Source organism: Camelus dromedarius, chromosome 21, assembly GCF_036321535.1.
Source record: "Camelus dromedarius isolate mCamDro1 chromosome 21, mCamDro1.pat, whole genome shotgun sequence".
Taxonomy (NCBI): domain Eukaryota; kingdom Metazoa; phylum Chordata; class Mammalia; order Artiodactyla; family Camelidae; genus Camelus; species Camelus dromedarius.
Genome location: NC_087456.1, coordinates 2,699,146 through 2,710,706, shown reverse-complemented (window position 1 = coordinate 2,710,706; position 11,561 = coordinate 2,699,146).

Sequence of the window (11,561 nt, the reverse complement as noted above, 5' to 3'; positions counted from 1 at the left end):
TGTAAAACCGAGTTGGAGCTAGTACCTCCCCATATATATGTATGGATTGGAGTTTGCAAATGAATAGAAACTTTGTGTTCCCAACAAGCTAGGTGAAGGATGGCTTTCACACACACTTATCTCTCAGAACTGAGCATGTGGAGAGACGTTCGTTCATGTAGCACAAAGGGAACGGGTTGCAGAAGAAACTTTTACTGTGGTTTCTCATTCTGTTTCGTAGTGCCGGTTTGAAGTTCATGCAGTTTTCACTGTAAAACCGAGTTGGAGCTAGTACCTCCCCATATATATTTATGGATTGTAGTTTGCAACTGAAGAGAAACTTTGTATTCCCAACAAGCTAGGTGAAGGACGGCTTGCACACACAATTATCTCTCAGAACTGAGCATGTGGAGAGACTTTCGTTCATCTAGCAAAAAGGGAACGGGTTGCAGGAGAAAACGTTACTCTGGTTTCTCAGTCTGTTTCCTAGTGCCGGTTTGAAGTTCCTGCAGTTTTCACTATAAAACCGAGTTGGAACTTGTTCCTCCCCATATATATGTATGGATTTGAGTTTGCAACTGAAGAGAAACTTTGTGTTCCCAACAAGCTAGGTGAAGGACGGCTTTCACACACACTTATGTCTCAGAACTGAGCATGTGGAGAGACGTTCGTTCATCTAGCACAAACGGAACAGGTTGCAGGAGAAACATTTACTCTGGTTTCTCAGTCTGTTTCCTAGAGCCGGTTTGAAGTTCCTGCAATTTTCACTGTAAAACCGAGTTGGAGCTAGTACCTCCCCATATATATGTATGGAGTGGAGTTTGCAACTGAAAAGAAACTTTGTGTTCCCAACAAGCTAGGTGAAGGACGGCTTCACTCACACTTATCTCTCAGAACTGAGCATGTGGAGAGACGTTCGTTCATGTAGCACAAAGGGAACGGGTTGCAGGAGAAACTTTTACTCTGGTTTCTCAGTCTGTTTCCTAGTGCCGGTTTGATGTTCCTGCAGTTTTCACTATTAAACCGAGTTGGAACTAGTTCCTCCCCATATATATGTATGGAGTGGAGTTTGCAACTGAAAAGAAACTTTGTGTTCCCAACAAGCTATATGAAGGACGGCTTTCACACACAGTTATCTCTCAGAACTGAGCATGTGGAGAGACTTTCGTTCATCTAGCACAAAGGGAACGGGTTGCAGGAGAAACTTTTTCTCTGGTTTCTCAGTCTGTTTCGTAGTGCCGGTTTGAAGTTCATGCAGTTTTCACTGTAAAACCGAGTTGGAGCTAGTACCTCCCCATATATATTTATTGATTGTAGTTTGCAACTGAAGAGAAACTTTGTGTTCCCAACAAGCTAGGTGAAGGACGGCTTTCACACACACTTATCTCTCAGAACTGAGCATGTGGAGAGACTTTCGTTCATGTAGCACAAAGGGAACGGGTTGCAGGAGAAACTGTTACTCTGGTTTCTCAGTCTGTTTCCTAGTGCCGATTTGAAGTTCCTGCAGTTTTCACTATAAAACCGAGTTGGAACTAGTTCCTCCCCATACATATGTATGGAGTGGAGTTTGCAACTGAAAAGAAACTTTGTGTTCCCAACAAGCTAGGTGAAGGACGGCTTTCACACACACTTATCTCTCAGAACTGAGCATGTGGAGAGACGTTCGTTCATGTAGCACAAATGGAACGGGTTGCAGGAGAAACTTTTACTCTGGTTTCTCAGTCTGTTTCCTAGTGCCGGTTTGAAGTTCCTGCAGTTTTCACTATTAAACCGAGTTGGAACTAGTTCCTCCCCATATATATGTATGGAGTGTAGTTTGCGACTGAAGAGAAACTTTGTATTCCCAACAAGCTAGGTGAAGAACGGCTTTCACACACACATATCTCTCAGAACTGAGCATGTGGAGAGACGTTCGTTCATCTAGCACAAAGGGAACGGGTTGCAGGAGAAACTTTTTCTCTGGTTTCTCAGTCTGTTTCCTAGTGCCGGTTTGAAGTTCCTGCAGTTTTCACTGTAAAACCGAGTTGGAGCTAGTACCTCCCCATATATATGTATGGAGTGGAGTTTGCAACTGAAAAGAATCTTTGTGTTCCCAACAAGCTATGTGAAGGACGGCTTTCACACACAGTTATCTCTCAAAACTGAGCATGTGGAGAGACGTTCGTTCATCTAGCACAAACGGAACGGGTTGCAGGAGAAACTTTTACTCTGGTTTCTCATTCTGTTTCGTAGTGCCGGTTTGAAGTTCATGCAGTTTTCACTGTAAAACCGAGTTGGAGCTAGTACCTCCCCATATATATTTATGGATTGTAGTTTGCAAATGAAGAGAAACTTTGTATTCCCAACAAGCTAGGTGAAGGACGGCTTGCACACACAATTATCTCTCAGAACTGAGCATGTGGAGAGACTTTCGTTCATCTAGCAAAAAGGGAACGGGTTGCAGGAGAAAACGTTACTCTGGTTTCTCAGTCTGTTTCCTAGTGCCGGTTTGAAGTTCCTGCAGTTTTCACTATAAAACCGAGTTGGAACTTGTTCCTTCCCATATATATGTATGGATTGGAGTTTGCAACTGAAGAGAAACTTTGTGTTCCCAACAAGCTAGGTGAAGGGCGGCTTTCACACACACTTATCTCTCAGAACTGAGCATGTGGAAAGACGTTCGTTCATCTAGCACAAACGGAACAGGTTGCAGGAGAAACATTTACTCTGGTTTCTCAGTCTGTTTCCTAGAGCCGGTTTGAAGTTCCTGCAGTTTTCACTGTAAAACCGAGTTGGAGCTAGTACCTCCCCATATATATGTATGGAGTGGAGTTTGCAACTGAAAAGAAACTTTGTGTTCCCAACAAGCTAGGTGAAGGACGGCTTTCACTCACACTTATCTCTCAGAACTGAGCATGTGGAGAGACGTTCGTTCATGTAGCACAAAGGGAACGGGTTGCAGGAGAAACTTTTACTCTGGTTTCTCAGTCTGTTTCCTAGTGCCGGTTTGATGTTCCTGCAGTTTTCACTATTAAACCGAGTTGGAACTAGTTCCTCCCCATATATATTTATAAATTGGAGTTTGCAACTGAAGAGAAACTTTGTATTCCCAACAAGCTAGGTGAAGGACGGCTTTCACACACACTTATCTCTCAGAACTGAGCATGTGGAGAGATGTTCGTTCATCTAGCACAAAGGGAACGGGTTGCAGGAGAAACTTTTTCTCTGGTTTCTCAGTCTGTTTCCTAGTGCCGGTTTGAAGTTCCTGCAGTTTTCACTGTAAAACCGAGTTGGAGCTAGTACCTCCCCATATATATGTATGGAGTGGGGTTTGCAACTGAAAAGAAACTTTGTGTTCCCAACAAGCTATATGAAGGACGGCTTTCACACACAGTTATCTCTCAGAACTGAGCATGTGGAGAGACTTTCGTTCATGTAGCACAAAGGGAACGGGTTGCAGGAGAAACTTTTACTCTGGTTTCTCATTCTGTTTCGTAGTGCCGGTTTGAAGTTCATGCAGTTTTCACTGTAAAACCGAGTTGGAGCTAGTACCTCCCCATATATATTTATTGATTGTAGTTTGCAACTGAAGAGAAACTTTGTGTTCCCAACAAGCTAGGTGAAGGACGGCTTTCACACACACTTATCTCTCAGAACTGAGCATGTGGAGAGACTTTCGTTCATGTAGCACAAAGGGAACGGGTTGCAGGAGAAACTGTTACTCTGGTTTCTCAGTCTGTTTCCTAGTGCCGATTTGAAGTTCCTGCAGTTTTCACTATAAAACCGAGTTGGAACTAGTTCCTCCCCATACATATGTATGGAGTGGAGTTTGCAACTGAAAAGAAACTTTGTGTTCCCAACAAGCTAGGTGAAGGACGGCTTTCACACACACATATCTCTCAGAACTGAGCATGTGGAGAGACGTTCGTTCATCTAGCACAAACGGAACAGGTTGCAGGAGAAACATTTACTCTGGTTTCTCAGTCTGTTTCCTAGTGCCGGTTTGAAGTTCCTGCAGTTTTCACTGTAAAACCGAGTTGGAGCTAGTACCTCCCCATATATATGTATGCAGTGGAGTTTGCAACTGAAAAGAAACTTTGTGTTCCCAACAAGCTAGGTGAAGGACGGCTTTCACACACACTTATCTCTCAGAACTGAGCATGTGGAGAGACGTTCGTTCATGTAGCACAAAGGGAACGGGTTGCAGGAGAAACTTTTACTCTGGTTTCTCAGTCTGTTTCCTAGTGCCGGTTTGACGTTCCTGCAGTTTTCACTATTAAACCGAGTTGGAACTAGTTCCTCCCCATATATATGTATGGAGTGGAGTTTGCAACTGAAGAGAAACTTTGTATTCCCAACAAGCTAGGTGAAGGACGGCTTTCACACACACTTATCTGTCAGAACGGAGCATGTGGAGAGACGTTCGTTCATCTAGCACAAAGGGAACGGGTTGCAGGAGAAACTTTTACTCTGGTTTCTCATTCTGTTTCCTAGTGCCGGTTTGACGTTCCTGCAGTTTTCACTGTAAAACCGAGTTGGAGCTAGTACCTCCCCATATATATGTATGGATTGGAGTTTGCAAATGAAGAGAAACTTTGTGTTCCCAACAAGCTAGGTGAAGGATGGCTTTCACACACACTTATCTCTCAGAACTGAGCAAGTGGAGAGACGTTCGTTCATCTAGCACAAACGGAACGGGTTGCAGGAGAAACTGTTATTCTGATTTCTCAGTCTGTTTCCTAGTTCCGGTTTGAAGTTCCTGCAGTTTTCAGTGTAAAACCGAGTTGGAGCTAGTACCTCCCCATATATATTTATAAATTGGAGTTTGCAACTGAAGAGACACTTTGTGTTCCCAACAAGCTAGGTGAAGGACGGCTTTCACACACACTTATCTCTCAGAACTGAGCATGTGGAGAGACGTTCGTTCATCTAGCACAAAGGGAACGGGTTGCAGGAGAAACATTTACTCTGGTTTCTCTGTCTGTTTCCTAGTCCCGGTTTGAAGTTCCTGCAGTTTTCACTTTAAAACCGAGTTGGAGCTAGTACCTCCCTATATATATGTATGGAGTGGAGTTTGCAACTGAAAAGAAACTTTGTGTTCCCAACAAGCTATGTGAAGGACGGCTTTCACACACACTTATCTCTCAGAAATGAGCATGTTCAGAGACGTTCGTTCATCTAGCTCAAATGGAACGGGTTGCAGGAGAAACTTTTACTCTGGTTTCTCAGTCTGTTTCCTAGTGCCGGTTTGAAGTTCCTGCAGTTTTCACTGTAAAACCGAGTTGGAGCTAGTACCTCCTCCTAAATATGAATGTAGTGGAGTTTGCAACTGAAAAGAAACTTTGTGTTCCCAACAAGCTAGGTGAAGGACGGCTTTCAGACTTACATATCTCTCAGAAATGAGCATGTGGAGAGACTTTCGTTCATCTAGCATGAATGGAACGGGTTGCAGGAGAAACTTTTACTCTGGATTCTCAGTCTGTTTCCTAGTGCCGGTTTGAAGTTCCTGCAGTTTTCAGTGTAAAACCGAGTTGGAGCAAGTACCTCCCCATATATATTTATAAATTGGAGTTTGCAACTGAAGAGACACTTTGTATTCCCAACAAGCTAGGTGAAGGACGGCTTTCACACACACTTATCTCTCAGAACTGAGCATGTGGAGAGATGTTCGTTCATCTAGCACAAAGGGAACGGGTTGCAGGAGAAACTTTTTCTCTGGTTTCTCAGTCTGTTTCCTAGTGCCGGTTTGAAGTTCCTGCAGTTTTCACTGTAAAACCGAGTTGGAGCTAGTACCTCCCCATATATATGTATGGAGTGGAGTTTGCAACTGAAAAGAAACTTTGTGTTCCCAACAAGCTATGTGAAGGACGGCTTTCACACACACTTATCTCTCAGAACTGAGCATGTGGAGAGACTTTCGTTCATCTAGCAAAAAGGGAACGGGTTGCAGGAGAAAACGTTACTCTGGTTTCTCAGTCTGTTTCCTAGTGCCGGTTTGAAGTTCCTGCAGTTTTCACTATAAAACCGAGTTGGAACTTGTTCCTTCCCATATATATGTATGGATTGGAGTTTGCAACTGAAGAGAAACTTTGTGTTCCCAACAAGCTAGGTGAAGGGCGGCTTTCACACACACTTATCTCTCAGAACTGAGCATGTGGAGAGACGTTCGTTCATCTAGCACAAACGGAACAGGTTGCAGGAGAAACATTTACTCTGGTTTCTCAGTCTGTTTCCTAGAGCCGGTTTGAAGTTCCTGCAGTTTTCACTGTAAAACCGAGTTGGAGCTAGTACCTCCCCATATATATGTATGGAGTGGAGTTTGCAACTGAAAAGAAACTTTGTGTTCCCAACAAGCTAGGTGAAGGACGGCTTTCACTCACACTTATCTCTCAGAACTGAGCATGTGGAGAGACGTTCGTTCATGTAGCACAAAGGGAACGTGTTGCAGGAGAAACTTTTACTCTGGTTTCTCAGTCTGTTTCCTAGTGCCGGTTTGATGTTCCTGCAGTTTTCACTATTAAACCGAGTTGGAACTAGTTCCTCCCCATATATATTTATAAATTGGAGTTTGCAACTGAAGAGAAACTTTGTATTCCCAACAAGCTAGGTGAAGGACGGCTTTCACACACACTTATCTCTCAGAACTGAGCATGTGGAGAGATGTTCGTTCATCTAGCACAAAGGGAACGGGTTGCAGGAGAAACTTTTTCTCTGGTTTCTCAGTCTGTTTCCTAGTGCCGGTTTGAAGTTCCTGCAGTTTTCACTGTAAAACCGAGTTGGAGCTAGTACCTCCCCATATATATGTATGGAGTGGGGTTTGCAACTGAAAAGAAACTTTGTGTTCCCAACAAGCTATATGAAGGACGGCTTTCACACACAGTTATCTCTCAGAACTGAGCATGTGGAGAGACTTTCGTTCATGTAGCACAAAGGGAACGGGTTGCAGGAGAAACTTTTACTCTGGTTTCTCATTCTGTTTCGTAGTGCCGGTTTGAAGTTCATGCAGTTTTCACTGTAAAACCGAGTTGGAGCTAGTACCTCCCCATATATATTTATTGATTGTAGTTTGCAACTGAAGAGAAACTTTGTGTTCCCAACAAGCTAGGTGAAGGACGGCTTTCACACACACTTATCTCTCAGAACTGAGCATGTGGAGAGACTTTCGTTCATGTAGCACAAAGGGAACGGGTTGCAGGAGAAACTGTTACTCTGGTTTCTCAGTCTGTTTCCTAGTGCCGATTTGAAGTTCCTGCAGTTTTCACTATAAAACCGAGTTGGAACTAGTTCCTCCCCATACATATGTATGGAGTGGAGTTTGCAACTGAAAAGAAACTTTGTGTTCCCAACAAGCTAGGTGAAGGACGGCTTTCACACACACTTATCTCTCAGAACTGAGCATGTGGAGAGACGTTCGTTCATCTAGCACAAACGGAACAGGTTGCAGGAGAAACATTTACTCTGGTTTCTCAGTCTGTTTCCTAGTGCCGGTTTGAAGTTCCTGCAGTTTTCACTGTAAAACCGAGTTGGAGCTAGTACCTCCCCATATATATGTATGCAGTGGAGTTTGCAACTGAAAAGAAACTTTGTGTTCCCAACAAGCTAGGTGAAGGACGGCTTTCACACACACTTATCTCTCAGAACTGAGCATGTGGAGAGACGTTCGTTCATGTAGCACAAAGGGAACGGGTTGCAGGAGAAACTTTTACTCTGGTTTCTCAGTCTGTTTCCTAGTGCCGGTTTGACGTTCCTGCAGTTTTCACTATTAAACCGAGTTGGAACTAGTTCCTCCCCATATATATGTATGGAGTGGAGTTTGCAACTGAAGAGAAACTTTGTATTCCCAACAAGCTAGGTGAAGGACGGCTTTCACACACACTTATCTGTCAGAACGGAGCATGTGGAGAGACGTTCGTTCATCTAGCACAAAGGGAACGGGTTGCAGGAGAAACTTTTACTCTGGTTTCTCATTCTGTTTCCTAGTGCCGGTTTGACGTTCCTGCAGTTTTCACTGTAAAACCGAGTTGGAGCTAGTACCTCCCCATATATATGTATGGATTGGAGTTTGCAAATGAAGAGAAACTTTGTGTTCCCAACAAGCTAGGTGAAGGATGGCTTTCACACACACTTATCTCTCAGAACTGAGCAAGTGGAGAGACGTTCGTTCATCTAGCACAAACGGAACGGGTTGCAGGAGAAACTGTTATTCTGATTTCTCAGTCTGTTTCCTAGTTCCGGTTTGAAGTTCCTGCAGTTTTCAGTGTAAAACCGAGTTGGAGCTAGTACCTCCCCATATATATTTATAAATTGGAGTTTGCAACTGAAGAGACACTTTGTATTCCCAACAAGCTAGGTGAAGGACGGCTTTCACACACACTTATCTCTCAGAACTGAGCATGTGGAGAGACGTTCGTTCATCTAGCACAAAGGGAACGGGTTGCAGGAGAAACATTTACTCTGGTTTCTCTGTCTGTTTCCTAGTCCCGGTTTGAAGTTCCTGCAGTTTTCACTTTAAAACCGAGTTGGAGCTAGTACCTCCCTATATATATGTATGGAGTGGAGTTTGCAACTGAAAAGAAACTTTGTGTTCCCAACAAGCTATGTGAAGGACGGCTTTCACACACACTTATCTCTCAGAACTGAGCATGTTCAGAGACGTTCGTTCATCTAGCTCAAATGGAACGGGTTGCAGGAGAAACTTTTACTCTGGTTTCTCAGTCTGTTTCCTAGTGCCGGTTTGAAGTTCCTGCAGTTTTCAGGGTAATACCGAGTTGGAGCTAGTACCACCCCATATATATTTATAAATTGGAGTTTGCAACTGAAGAGACACTTTGTATTCCCAACAAGCTAGGTGAAGGACGGCTTTCACACACACTTATCTCTCAGAACTGAGCATGTGGAGAGATGTTCGTTCATCTAGCACAAAGGGAACGGGTTGCAGGAGAAACTTTTACTCTGGTTTCTCAGTCTGTTTCCTAGTGCCGGTTTGAAGTTCCTGCAGTTTTCACTGTAAAACCGAGTTGGAGCTAGTACCTCCTCCTAAATATGTATGTAGTGGAGTTTGCAACTGAAAAGAAACTTTGTGTTCCCAACAAGCTAGGTGAAGGACGGCTTTCAGACATACATATCTCTCAGAAATGAGCATGTGGAGAGACTTTCGTTCATCTAGCACGAATGGAACGGGTTGCAGGAGAAACTTTTACTCTGGTTTCTCAGTCTGTTTCCTAGTGCCGGTTTGAAGTTCCTGCAGTTTTCACTGTAAAACCGAGTTGGAGCTAGTACCTCCTCCTAAATATGAATGTAGTGGAGTTTGCAACTGAAAAGAAACTTTGTGTTCCCAACAAGCTAGGTGAAGGACGGCTTTCAGACTTACATATCTCTCAGAAATGAGCATGTGGAGAGACTTTCGTTCATCTAGCACGAATGGAACGGGTTGCAGGAGAAACTTTTACTCTGGATTCTCAGTCTGTTTCCTAGTGCCGGTTTGAAGTTCCTGCAGTTTTCAGTGTAAAACCGAGTTGGAGCAAGTACCTCCCCATATATATTTATAAATTCGAGTTTGCAACTGAAGAGACACTTTGTATTCCCAACAAGCTAGGTGAAGGACGGCTTTCACACACACTTATCTCTCAGAACTGAGCATGTGGAGAGATGTTCGTTCATCTAGCACAAAGGGAATGGGTTGCAGGAGAAACTTTTTCTCTGGTTTCTCAGTCTGTTTCCTAGTGCCGGTTTGAAGTTCCTGCAGTTTTCACTGTAAAACCGAGTTGGAGCTAGTACCTCCCCATATATATGTATGGAGTGGAGTTTGCAACTGAAAAGAAACTTTGTGTTCCCAACAAGCTAGGTGAAGGACGGCTTTCACACACACTTATCTCTCAGAACTGAGCATGTGGAGAGACGTTCGTTCATCTAGCACAAACGGAACAGGTTGCAGGAGAAACATTTACTCTGGTTTCTCAGTCTGTTTCCTAGAGCCGGTTTGAAGTTCCTGCAGTTTTCACTGTAAAACCGAGTTGGAGCTAGTACCTCCCCATATATATGTATGGAGTGGAGTTTGCAACTGAAAAGAAACTTTGTGTTCCCAACAAGCTAGGTGAAGGACGGCTTTCACTCACACTTATCTCTCAGAACTGAGCATGTGGAGAGACGTTCGTTCATGTAGCACAAAGGGAACGGGTTGCAGGAGAAACTTTTACTCTGGTTTCTCAGTCTGTTTCCTAGTGCCGGTTTGATGTTCCTGCAGTTTTCACTATTAAACCGAGTTGGAACTAGTTCCTCCCCATATATATTTATGCATTGGAGTTTGCAACTGAAGAGAAACTTTGTATTCCCAACAAGCTAGGTGAAGGACGGCTTTCACACACACTTATCTCTCAGAACTGAGCATGTGGAGAGATGTTCGTTCATCTAGCACAAAGGGAACGGGTTGCAGGAGAAACTTTTACTCTGGTTTCTCAGTCTGTTTCCTAGTGCCGGTTTGAAGTTCCTGCAGTTTTCACTGTAAAACCGAGTTGGAGCTAGTACCTCCTCCTAAATATGTATGTAGTGGAGTTTGCAACTGAAAAGAAACTTTGTGTTCCCAACAAGCTAGGTGAAGGACGGCTTTCAGACATACATATCTCTCAGAAATGAGCATGTGGAGAGACTTTCGTTCATCTAGCACGAATGGAACGGGTTGCAGGAGAAACTTTTACTCTGGTTTCTCAGTCTGTTTCCTAGTGCCGGTTTGAAGTTCCTGCAGTTTTCACTGTAAAACCGAGTTGGAGCTAGTACCTCCTCCTAAATATGAATGTAGTGGAGTTTGCAACTGAAAAGGAACTTTGTGTTCCCAACAAGCTAGGTGAAGGACGGCTTTCAGACTTACATATCTCTCAGAAATGAGCATGTGGAGAGACTTTCGTTCATCTAGCACGAATGGAACGGGTTGCAGGAGAAACTTTTACTCTGGATTCTCAGTCTGTTTCCTAGTGCCGGTTTGAAGTTCCTGCAGTTTTCAGTGTAAAACCGAGTTGGAGCAAGTACCTCCCCATATATATTTATAAATTCGAGTTTGCAACTGAAGAGACACTTTGTATTCCCAACAAGCTAGGTGAAGGACGGCTTTCACACACACTTATCTCTCAGAACTGAGCATGTGGAGAGATGTTCGTTCATCTAGCACAAAGGGAACGGGTTGCAGGAGAAACTTTTTCTCTGGTTTCTCAGTCTGTTTCCTAGTGCCGGTTTGAAGTTCCTGCAGTTTTCACTGTAAAACCGAGTTGGAGCTAGTACCTCCCCATATATATGTATGGAGTGGAGTTTGCAACTGAAAAGAAACTTTGTGTTCCCAACAAGCTAGGTGAAGGACGGCTTTCACACACACTTATCTCTCAGAACTGAGCATGTGGAGAGACGTTCGTTCATCTAGCACAAACGGAACAGGTTGCAGGAGAAACATTTACTCTGGTTTCTCAGTCTGTTTCCTAGAGCCGGTTTGAAGTTCCTGCAGTTTTCACTGTAAAACCGAGTTGGAGCTAGTACCTCCCCATATATATGTATGGAGTGGAGTTTGCAACTGAAAAGAAACTTTGTGTTCCCAACAAGCTAGGTGAAGGACGGCTTTC